Here is a 13450-nt window from a genome sequence, read left to right as displayed (position 1 = left end):
ACACTACACAAACAGTACATTACACAAACAGTACAGCTACCATCTAGCCCCACTACACAAACAGTACAGCTACCATCTAGCTACCAAACAGTACAGCTACCATCTACTACACAAACAGTACATTACACAAACAGTACAGCTACCATCTAGCCACACTACACAAACAGTACATTACACAAACAGTACATTACACAAACAGTACATTACACAAACAGTACAGCTACCATCTAGCCACACTACACAAACAGTACATTACACAAACAGTACAGCTACCATCTAGCCCCACTACACAAACAGTACAGCTACCATCTAGCCATACTACACAAACAGTACAGCTACCATCTAGCCACACTACACACACAGTACAGCTACCATCTAGCCACACTACACAAACAGTACAGCTACCATCTAGCCACACAACACAAACAGTACAGCTACCATCTAGCCATACTACACAAACAGTACAGCTACCATCTAGCCACACTACACAAACAGTACAGCTACCATCTAGCCACACTACACAAACAGTACATTACACAAACAGTATAGCTACCATCTAGCCACACTACACAAACAGTACATTACACAAACAGTACAGCTACCATCTAGCCACACTACACAAACAGTACAGCTACCATCTAGCCACACTACACAAACAGTACATTACACAAACAGTACAGCTACCATCTAGCCACACTACACAAACAGTACATTACACAAACAGTACAGCTACCATCTAGCCACACTACACAAACAGTACATTACACAAACAGTACAGCTACCATCTAGCCACACTACACAAACAGTACAGCTACCATCTAGCGACACTACACAAACAGTACATTACACAAACAGTACAGCTACCATCTAGCCACACTACACAAACAGTATATTACACAAACAGTACAGCTACCATCTATCCACACTACACAAACAGTACAGCTACCATCTAGCGACACTACACAAACAGTACAGCTACCATCTAGCGACACTACACAAACAGTACATTACACAAACAGTACACTAAACAAACAGTACAGGTACCATCTAGCCACACTACACAAACAGTACATTACACAAACAGTACAGCTACCATCTATCCACACTACACAAACAGTACAGCTACCATCTAGCCACACTACACAAACAGTACAGCTACCATCTAGCCACACTACACAAACAGTACATTACACAAACAGTACAGCTACCATCTAGCCACACTACACAAACAGTACATTACACAAACAGTACACTAAACAAACAGTACAGCTACCATCTAGCCACACTACACAAACAGTACATTACACAAACAGTACACTAAACAAACAGTACAGGTACCATCTAGCCACACTACACAAACAGTACATTACACAAACAGTACACTAAACAAACAGTACAGCTACCATCTAGCCACACTACACAAACAGTACATTACACAAACAGTACAGCTACCATCTAGCCACACTACACAAACAGTACAGCTACCATCGAGCCACACTACACAAACAGTACATTACACAAACAGTACAGCTACCATCTAGCCACACTACACAAACAGTACAGCTACCATCTAGCGACACTACACAAACAGTACATTACACAAACAGTACAGCTACCATCTATTCACACTACACAAACAGTACAGCTACCATCTAGCCACACTACACAAACAGTACAGCTACCATCGAGCCACACTACACAAACAGTACATTACACAAACAGTACATTACACAAACAGTACACTAAACAAACAGTACAGCTACCATCTAGCCACACTACACAAACAGTACATTACACAAACAGTACAGCTACCATCTAGCCACACTACACAAACAGTACATTACACAAAGAGTACACTAAACAAACAGTACAGCTACCATCTAGCCACACTACACAAACAGTACATTACACAAACAGTACACTAAACAAACAGTACAGGTACCATCTAGCCACACTACACAAACAGTACATTACACAAACAGTACAGCTACCATCTAGCCACACTAAACAAACAGTACAGCTACCATCTAGCCACACTACACAAACAGTACAGCTACCATCTAGCCACACTACACAAACAGTACATAACACAAACAGTACAGCTACCATCTAGCCACACTACGCAAACAGTGCATTACACAAACAGTACAGCTACCATCTAGCCACACTACACAAACAGTACAGCTACCATCGAGCCACACTACACAAACAGTACAGCTACCATCGAGCCACAAACAAACAGTACATTACACAAACAGTACATTACACAAACAGTACACTAAACAAACAGTACAGCTACCATCTAGCCACACTACACAAACAGTACATTACACAAACAGTACAGCTACCATCTAGCCACACTACACAAACAGTACAGCTACCATCTAGCCACACTACGCAAACAGTGCATTACACAAACAGTACAGCTACCATCGAGCCACACTACACAAACAGTACATTACACAAACAGTACAGCTACCATCTAGCCATACTACACAAACAGTACAGCTACCATCTAGCCACATTACACATCACAAACAGTACATTACACAAACAGTACATTACACAAACAGTACAGCTACCATCTAGCCACACTACACAAACAGTACATTACACAAACAGTACAGCCACCATCTAGCCACACTAAACAAACAGTACAGCTGCCATCTAGCCACACTACACAAACAGTATATTACACAAACAGTACAGCTACCATCTAGCCACACTACACAAACAGTACAGCTACCATCTTGCCACACTACACAAACAGTACAGCTGCCATCTAGCCACACTACACAAACAGTACATTACACAAACAGTACAGCTACCATCTATTCACACTAAACAAACAGTACAGCTACCATCTAGCCACACTACACAAACAGTACATTACCAAACAGTACAGCTACCATCTAGCCACATTACACAAACAGTACATTACACAAACAGTACACTAAACAAACAGTACAGCTACCATCTAGCCACACTACACAAACAGTACATTACACAAACAGTACACTAAACAAACAGTACAGGTACCAAACAGTACACTACACAAAGAGTACATTAAACAAACAGTACAGCTACCATCTAGCCACACTAAACAAACAGTACAGCTACCAACTAGCCACACTAAACAAACAGTACAGCTACCATCTAGCCACACTACACAAACAGTTCATAACACAAACAGTACAGCTACCATCTAGCCACACTACGCAAACAGTGCATTAACAAACAGTACAGCTACCATCTAGCCACACTACACAAACAGTACAGCTACCATCTAGCCAGCCACACAAACAGTTCATAACAAAACAGTGCATTACACAAACAGTACATAGCACAAACAGTACAGCTACCATCTAGCCACACTACACAAACAGTACAGCTACCATCAAGCGACACTACACAAACAGTACATTACACAAACAGTACAGCTACCAAACAGTATAGCTACCAAAGCCAGTACAGCTACCATCTAGCACTACACAAACAGTACAGCTACCATCAAGCCACACTACACAAACAGTACATAGCACAAAAACAGTACAGCTACCATCTAGCCACACTACACAAACAGTACAGCTACCATCAAGCCACACTACACAAACAGTACATTACACAAACAGTACAGCTACCATCTAGCCATACTACACAAACAGTACAGCTACCATCAAGCGACATTACACAAACAGTACATTACACAAACAGTACAGCTACCATCTAGCCACACTACACAAACAGTACAGCTACCATCAAGCGACACTACACAAACAGTACATTACACAAACAGTACAGCTACCATCTAGCCATACTACACAAACAGTACAGCTACCATCTAGCCACATTACACATCACAAACAGTACATTACACAAACAGTACAGCTACCATCTAGCCACACTACACAAACAGTACAGCTACCATCTAGCCACACTACACAAACAGTACATTAAACAAACAGTACATTACACAAACAGTACATTACACAAACAGTACAGCTACCATCTAGCCACACTACACAAACAGTACCATCTAGCCACACTACACAAACAGTACATTACACAAACAGTACAGCCACCATCTAGCCACACTAAACAAACAGTACAGCTGCCATCTAGCCACACTACACAAACAGTATATTACACAAACAGTACAGCTACCATCTAGCCACACTACACAAACAGTACAGCTACCATCTTGCCACACTACACAAACAGTACAGCTGCCATCTAGCCACACTACACAAACAGTACATTACACAAACAGTACAGCTACCATCTAGCCACACTACACAAACAGTACATTACTGTCCTCTGCTTCACACAAACACTGAAAACACATTGCAACACTTTACAATCACACACATTTGGATATTCAGTGGTTACTATAATCTACACTTAATTGCTTTTCCTGTTTTGGAAAATATAGACGTACAGAGCCTACGGGAAGTATTCAGACCCTTTTCCACATTTTGTTACTTTATAGCCTTATTCTAAAATTGATTAAATTGTTTGTTCCCTCATCAATCTACACACAATACCCCATAATGACAAAGCAAAAACAAGTGAAGACATTTTGCAAATTTATAAAAAATGAACAACTAAAATATTGCATTTACATTGGTATTCAGACCCTTTACTCTGGACTTTGTTGAAGCATCTTTGGCAGTGATTACAGCCTTGAGTCTTCTTGGGTATGACGCTTAAAGCTTGGCACCTGTATTTTGGCAGTTTCTCCCATTCTTCTCTGCAGATCCTCTCAAGCTCTGTCAGGTTGGATGGGGAGAGTCGTTGCACAGCTATTTTCAGGTCCATTCAAAGATGTTCGATCGGGTTCAAGTCTGGGCTCTGGCTGGGCCACTCAAGTACATTCAGAGATTTGTCCCGAAGCCACTCTTGCGCTGTATTGGCTGTGTGCTTAGGGTCGTTGTCCTGTTGGAAGGTGAACCTTCGCCCCAGCAGGTTTTCATCAAGGTTCTCTCTGTACTTTGCTCCGTTCATCTTTGCCTCGATCCTGACTAGTCTCCCAGTCCCTGCCCATGAAAAACATCCCCACAGCATGATGGTGCCACCACCATGCTTCACTTTAGGGATGGTGCCAGATTTCCTCCAGACGTGACACTTGGCATTCAGGCAAAATAGTTCAATCTTGATTTCATTAGACCAGAGAATCTTGTTTAGGTGGCTTTTGGCAAACTCCAAGCAGGCTGTCATGTGCCTTTTACTGAGGAGAGGCTTCCGTCTGGCCGCTCCACCATATACAGTGCCTTGCGAAAGTATTCGGCCCCCTTGAACTTTGCGACCTTTTGCCACATTTCAGGCTTCAAACATAAAGATATAAAACTGTATTTTTTTGTGAAGAATCAACAACAAGTGGGACACAATCATGAAGTGGAACGACATTTATTGGATATTTCAAACTTTTTTAACAAATCAAAAACTGAAAAATTGGGCGTGCAAAATTATTCAGCCCCTTTACTTTCAGTGCAGCAAACTCTCTCCAGAAGTTCAGTGAGGATCTCTGAATGATCCAATGTTGACCTAAATGACTAATGATGATAAATACAATCCACCTGTGTGTAATCAAGTCTCTGTATAAATGCACCTGCACTGTGATAGTCTCAGAGGTCTGTTAAAAGCGCAGAAGAGCATCATGAAGAACAAGGAACACACCAGGCAGGTCCGAGATACTGTTGTGAAGAAGTTTAAAGCCGGATTTGGATACAAAAAGATTTCCCAAGCTTTAAACATCCCAAGGAGCACTGTGCAAGCGATAATATTGAAATGGAAGGAGTATCAGACCACTGCAAATCTACCAAGACCTGGCCGTTCTCTAAACTTTCAGCTCATACAAGGAGAAGACTGATCAGAGATGCAGCCAAGAGGCCCATGATCACTATGGATGAACTGCAGAGATCTACAGCTGAGGTGGGAGACTCTGTCCATAGGACAACAATCAGTCGTATATTGCACAAATCTGGCCTTTATGGAAGAGTGGCAAGAAGAAAGCCATTTCTTAAAGATATCCATAAAAAGTGTTGTTTAAAGTTTGCCACAAGCCACCTGGGAGACACACCAAACCTGTGGAAGAAGGTGCTCTGGTCAGATGAAACCAAAATTGAACTTTTTGGCAACAATGCAAAACGTTATGTTTGGCGTAAAAGCAACACAGCTCATCACCCTGAACACACCATCCCCACTGTCAAACATGTTGGTGGCAGCATCATGGTTTGGGCCTGCTTTTCTTCAGCAGGGACCATGAAGATGGTTAAAATTGATGGGAAGATGGATGGAGCCAAATACAGGACCATTCTGGAAGAAAACCTGATGGAGTCTGCAAAAGACCTGAGACTGGGACGGAGATTTGTCTTCCAACAAGACAATGATCCAAAACATAAAGCAAAATCTACAATGGAATGGTTAAAAAATAAACATATCCAGGTGTTAGAATGGCCAAGTCAAAGTCCAGACCTGAATCCAATCGAAAATCTGTGGAAAGAACTGAAAACTGCTGTTCACAAATGCTCTCCAAATCAAATCAAATTAAATCAAAATTTATTTGTCACATACACATGGTTAGCAGATGTTAATGTGAGTGTAGCGAAATGCTTGTGCTTCTAGTTCCGACAGTGCAGTAATAACCAACAAGTAATCTAACTAACAATTCCAAAACTACTGTCTTATACACAGTGTAAGGGGATAAAGAATATGTACATAAGGATATATGAATGAGTGATGGTACAGAGCAGCATAGGCAAGATACAGTAGATGGTATCGAGTACAGTATATACATATGAGATGAGTATGTAAACAAAGTGGCATAGTTAAAGTGGCTAGTGATACATGTATTACATAAGGATGCAGACGATGATATAGAGTACAGTATATACGTATGAATATGAGATGAATAATGTAGGGTAAGTAACATTATATAAGGTAGCATTGTTTAAAGTGGCTAGTGATATATTTACATCATTTCCCATCAATTCCCATTATTAAAGTGGCTGGAGTTGAGTCAGTGTCAGTGTCAGTGTGTTGGCAGCAGCCACTCAATGTTAGTGGTGGCTGTTTAACAGTCTGATGGCCTTGAGATAGAAGCTGTTTTTCAGTCTCTCGGTCCCAGCTTTGATGCACCTGTACTGACCTCGCCTTCTGGATGATAGCGGGGTGAACAGGCAGTGGCTCGGGTGGTTGATGTCCTTGATGATCTTTATGGCCTTCCTGTAACATCGGGTGGTGTAGGTGTCCTGGAGGGCAGGTAGTTTGCCCCCGGTGACGCGTTGTGCAGACCTCACTACCCTCTGGAGAGCCTTACGGTTGAGGGCGGAGCAGTTGCCGTACCAGGCGGTGATACAGCCCGCCAGGATGCTCTCGATTGTGCATCTGTAGAAGTTTGTGAGTGCTTTTGGTGACAAGCCGAATTTCTTCAGCCTCCTGAGGTTGAAGAGGCGCTGCTGTGCCTTCTTCACGATGCTGTCTGTGTGAGTGGACCAATTCAGTTTGTCTGTGATGTGTATGCCGAGGAACTTAAAACTTGCTACCCTCTCCACTACTGTTCCATCGATGTGGATAGGGGGGTGTTCCCTCTGCTGTTTCCTGAAGTCCACAATCATCTCCTTAGTTTTGTTGACGTTGAGTGTGAGGTTATTTTCCTGACACCACACTCCGAGGGCCCTCACCTCCTCCCTGTAGGCCGTCTCGTCGTTGTTGGTTAGCAAGCCTACCACTGTTGTGTCGTCCGCAAACTTGATGATTGAGTTGGAGGCGTGCGTGGCCACGCAGTCGTGGGTGAACAGGGAGTACAGGAGAGGGCTCAGAACGCACCCTTGTGGGGCCCCAGTGTTGAGGATCAGCGGGGAGGAGATGTTGTTGCCTACCCTCACCACCTGGGGGCGGCCCGTCAGGAAGTCCAGTACCCAGTTGCACAGGGCGGGGTCGAGACCCAGGGTCTCGAGCTTGATGACGAGCTTGGAGGGTACTATGGTGTTGAATGCCGAGCTGTAGTCGATGAACAGCATTCTCACATAGGTATTCCTCTTGTCCAGATGGGTTAGGGCAGTGTGCAGTGTGGTTGAGATTGCATCGTCTGTGGACCTATTTGGGCGGTAAGCAAATTGGAGTGGGTCTAGGGTGTCAGGTAGGGTGGAGGTGATATGGTCCTTGACTAGTCTCTCAAAGCACTTCATAATGACGGAAGTGAGTGCTACGGGACGGTAGTCGTTTAGCTCAGTTACCTTAGCTTTCTTGGGAACAGGAACAATGGTGGCCCTCTTGAAGCATGTGGGAACAGCAGACTGGTATAGGGATTGATTGAATATGTCCATAAACACACCGGCCAGCTGGTCTGCGCATGCTCTGAGGGCGCGGCTGGAGATGCCGTCTGGGCCTGCAGCCCTGCGAGGGTTAACACGTTTAAATGTCTTACTCACCTCGGCTGCAGTGAAGGAGTGACCGCATGTTTTCGTTGCAGGCCGTGTCAGTGGCACTGTATTGACCTCAAAGCGGGCAAAAAAGTTATTTAGTCTGCCTGGGAGCAAGACATCCTGGTCCGTGACTGGGCTGGATTTCTTCCTGTAGTCCGTGATTGACTCTAGACCCTGCCACATGCCTCTTGTGTCTGAGCCGTTGAATTGAGATTCTACTTTGTCTCTGTACTGACGCTTAGCTTGTTTGATAGCCTTGCGGTGGGAATAGCTGCACTGTTTGTATTCGGTCATGTTACCAGACACCTTGCCCTGATTAAAAGCAGTGGTTCGCGCTTTCAGTTTCACGCGAATGCTGCCATCAATCCACGGTTTCTGGTTAGGGAATGTTTTAATCGTTGCTATGGGAACGACATCTTCAACGCACGTTCTAATGAACTCACACACCGAATCAGCGTATTCGTCAATATTGTTATCTGACGCAATACGAAACATCTCCCAGTCCACGTGATGGAAGCAGTCTTGGAGTGTGGAGTCAGCTTGGTCAGACCAGCGTTGGACAGACCTCAGCGTGGGAGCCTCTTGTTTTAGTTTCTGTCTGTAGGCAGGGATCAACAAAATGGAGTCGTAGTCAGCTTTTCCGAAAGGGGGGCGGGGCAGGGCCTTATATGCGTCGCGGAAGTTAGAGTAACAATGATCCAAGGTCTTTCCACCCCTGGTTGCGCAATCGATATGCTGATAAAATTTAGGGAGTCTTGTTTTCAGATGAACCTTGTTAAAATCCCCAGCTACAATGAATGCAGCCTCCGGATATATGGTTTCCAGTTTGCAGAGAGTTAAATAAAGTTCGTTCAGAGCCATCGATGTGTCTGCTTGGGGGGGATATATACGGCTGTGATTATAATCAAAGAGAATTCTCTTGGTAGATAATGCGGTCTACATTTGATTGTGAGGAATTCTAAATCAGGTGAACAGAAGGATTTGAGTTCCTGTATGTTTCTTTCATCACACCATGTCACGTTAGCCATAAGGCATACGCCCCCGCCCCTCTTCTTACCAGAAAGATGTTTGTTTCTGTCGGTGCGATGCGTGGAGAAACCCGCTGGCTGCACCGCCTCGGATAGCGTCTCTCCAGTGAGCCATGTTTCCGTGAAGCAAAGAACGTTACAGTCTCTGATGTCCCTCTGGAATGCTACCCTTGCTCGGATTTCATCAACCTTGTTGTCAAGAGACTGGACATTGGCAAGAAGAATGCTAGGGAGTGGTGCACGGTGTGCCCGTCTCCGGAGTCTGACCAGAAGACCGCCTCGTTTCCCTTTTTCGGAGTCGTTTTTTGGGTCGCTGCATGGAATCCACTCCGTTGTCCTGTTTGTAAGGCAGAACACAGGATCCGCATCGCGAAAAACATATTCTTGGTCGTACTGATGGTGAGTTGATGCTGATCTTATATTCAGTAGTTCTTCTCGACTGTATGTAATGAAACCTAAGATGACCTGGGGTACTAATGTAAGAAATAACACGTAAAAAAACAAAAAACTGCTTAGTTTCCTAGGAACGCGAAGCGAGGCGGCCATCTCTGTCGGCGCCGGAAGTAATGCTCCATCCAACCTCACTGAGCTCGAGCTGTTTTGCAAGGAGGAATGGGAAAAAATTTCAGTCTCTCGATGTGCAAAACTGATAGAGACATACCCCAAGCGACTTACAGCTGTAATCGCAGCAAAAGGTGGCGCTACAAAGTATTAACTTAAGGGGGCTGAATAATTTTGCACGCCCAATTTTTCAGTTTTTGATTTGTTAAAAAGGTTTGAAATATCCAAAAAATGTTGTTCCACTTCATGATTGTGTCCCACTTGTTGTTGATTCTTCACAAAAAAATACAGTTTTATATCTTTATGTTTGAAGCCTGAAATGTGGCAAAAGGTCGCAAAGTTCAAGGGGGCCGAATACTTTCGCAAGGCACTGTATGTCTGTTTGGTAGAGTGCTGCAGAGATGGTTGTCCTTCTGGAGATGGTTGTCCTTCTCCCATCTCCACAGAGGAACTCTTGAACTCCCTCAGAGTGACCATCGGGTTCTTGGTCACTTCCAGTGCCCTTCTCTTCCAAGGCCCTTCTCCCCAAATTGCTCAGTTTAGCCGGGCGGCCAGCTCTAGGAAGAGTCTTGGTGGTTCCAAACTTCTTCCATTTAAGAATGAAGGAGGTTACTATGTTCTTGAGGACCTTCAATGCTGCAGAAATGTTTTGGTACCCTTCCCCTGATCTGTGCCTCGACACAATCCTGTCTCGGAGCTCTACAGACAATTCCTTTGACTTCATGGCTTGGTTTTTGCTCTGACATGCACTGTTCACTGTTGGACCTTATATAGACAGGTGTGTGCCTTTCCAAATTATGTCCAATCAATTGAACTTACCACAGGTGGACTCCAATCAAGTTGTAGAAATGTCTCATGGATTATTAATGGAAACAGGATGCACCTGAGCTAAATTTCGAGTCTCATAGCAAAGGGTCTGAATACTTATTGAAACCTGTTTTCACTTTGTCATTATGGTGTATTGTGTGTAGATTGTTGAAGACATTTGTTTTATTCATCCATTTTAGAATAAGGCTGTAATGTATCAAAATGTGGAAAAAGTCAAGGGGTCTGAATACTTTCCGAAGGTACTGTATGTGATCTGTCCACTGAATCACAACACTTCTATAACCAGAACAGCATTGTTCAGTAACAATAAATTGAATGGAAGTGTTGTGTCGGCAGTGATTTGATTACACGCTGGTATTTTGGAACAGCTGTTCTGATATAAACATGCATGACGTGCTGCTGGGATGTTTATCTCTCACGTCCAACAGGCTAAAGTGCTTAACAGCAGCAAAGTGAAACAGCTCAGCTTGCCGCCAGTCTACGCCTCCACAGGGCCAATCCAATAGTTGTTATCCTAACCTTATTATGACCTTCTCTTATGGTTTAACCATCTGAGCTATAAAGAAATCAGGTCTGGATGATCAAATGTGGCGTACTTGAACTAGGCCTAGATTCATGATGTCACAATGTACAGTAGGAGAAAAGAAAAGGTCGCTTTCTCCCCTTATCTCTCTCTCTCTCTAATCATTTACAGATTCATTAAGTCTGCGGCTTTAATGATATTACATCACTATATAGGCTATTACATAAATATATCAAGTATTACATCACTATATAGGCTATTACATAAATATATTAGATATTACATCACTATATAGGCTATTACATAAATATATGAGATATTACATGACTATATGAGATATTGCATAAATATATGATATATGATATAAATATATGAGATATTACATGCAGATAAAATAATATATGTCCCAGTAGTAACTATACACTGAGTGTACATAACGTTAAGAACTCTTACTCTTTCCATGAAATCCAGGTGAAAGCTATGATCACTTATTGATGTCACTTGTTGAATCCACTTCAATCAGTGTAGATGAAGGAGAGGAAACAGGTCAAAGAAGGATTTTTAACCTTGAGACAATTGAGACATGGAGTGTGTATGTGTGTCATTCGGAGAGTGATGACAAAAGATTGAAGTGCCTTTGAACAGGGTATGATAATAGGTGCCAGGCGCACCGGTTTGAGTGTGTTAAGAACTACAATGCTGCTGGGTTTTTCATGCTCAGCAGTTTCCCATGTGTATCAAGAATGGTCCACCACCCAAAGGACATACAGCCAACTTGACACAACCCTGGGAAGCATTGGAGTCAACATGGGGCAGCATCCCTGTGGAATGCTTTCGACACCTTGTAGAGTCCATGCCCCGATGAATTGAGGCTGCTCTGAGGGCAAAGGGGCACGGGGTTGTTCCTAATGTTTGGTATGCTCGGTGTGTATGGACTAACTTCAGTAGTACTACAGTATAAACTATTACCTGCAGACAGAAGCTAGGAGACAATAGTTCCCCATGACGCATCATCTTTAACTCTTGACCTTTCTATGTGTCTTTCAGTTGTCCTCATTGACCTCACAATGTGTTCATTTGTCACTTGGCTCACTCAATTGACCAATCAAAGCAGAGATTGAATTTTAATTGGATTTAGTATAAATTATAAGAGTGTTTGGCTACTGTTCTAATCCATAGAACTGACTGAGCCAAGTGTTTGTAATAGGGTAAAGTTAGTGCCTGTTAACAACCCTGAATGAGCCATTCACCCAACTGTACAGTTTTAGGATCAAATAAAAGAAAGTTACAATTTCCGATTCAGCAAATGAGATTTGTTTTAGCTCTACTCGTTTCATTTGGACTGACAATTGGTGGCTCTGCTCTCGTTTTGCTTGGCCTTGACAGCCAGCTGGACATCCAGCCGTGTGAGGCGGAGCCCCATACAGTACATCCACTCACTCAAATGTCTGTGTTGAATAGAATAGTTTTATGAATAAGTAAACACTTCTTTTTACTGTTTGACGTATTTCCCCGCTGTATCCTTGGCCTGCCCTGAACCAAGGTACAGGAAATGTAGCGTCCACTACAGGAAGACAGAGTAGTCCAGTAGAGCACACACTCAGACGGATGATCAGTCAGTTGCTTGTGTTTCCTCCTCCAAAACGCACCACTGAATGTGGCCTGACTGTCAAGCATTTACCTTTTGTGTGTAGGTATTAAAGACAGGAAGAGAGATGGAGAGGGAAGGAGAGAGAGAGATAGAGAGGAGTGGGTTGCAAAGGTCAGCAGGTAACCCCCAGTTAGACACAGACAAAGAAGAAGCTGATTACTCCCAAGTTGTTGATATTATGCAGTCCAACTGTCTGTCTGTCTGGAATTCCATGTGGATGTGTTTGAAGACAAAAAGGGCCTGCACAGTAGACTGCTACCATGTGCTGCTCCTAACACCAATGCCCTTATGTGTTTGATGCTCCCCATGATCTCGCCTCCTCCACCCCATTATTTTATTGAGACACTCTAGATGATTTGGTTACGCCCATATCCCATGTTGTACACTGCTAAGTACAGTAGGTTTGGGTGGGTGTGTGTGGGTGTGTGTTTGT

At 43.4% G+C, this 13450-nt stretch overlaps 1 protein-coding gene across 2 annotated transcripts in view; it reads left to right on the top strand.

The window, feature by feature from the left end:
* The window catches only part of LOC112233914 (collagen alpha-1(XXIV) chain-like), a 260500-nt gene that overhangs the window by 161036 nt on the left and 86014 nt on the right, over positions 1–13450 (top strand). The gene's annotated exons all lie outside the window — the stretch shown is intronic.

Source organism: Oncorhynchus tshawytscha, linkage group LG05, assembly GCF_018296145.1.
Source record: "Oncorhynchus tshawytscha isolate Ot180627B linkage group LG05, Otsh_v2.0, whole genome shotgun sequence".
NCBI lineage: Eukaryota > Metazoa > Chordata > Actinopteri > Salmoniformes > Salmonidae > Oncorhynchus > Oncorhynchus tshawytscha.
The sequence above is the reverse complement of the archived record's forward strand: the minus strand, read 5'-3'. Positions and strand labels throughout refer to the sequence as shown.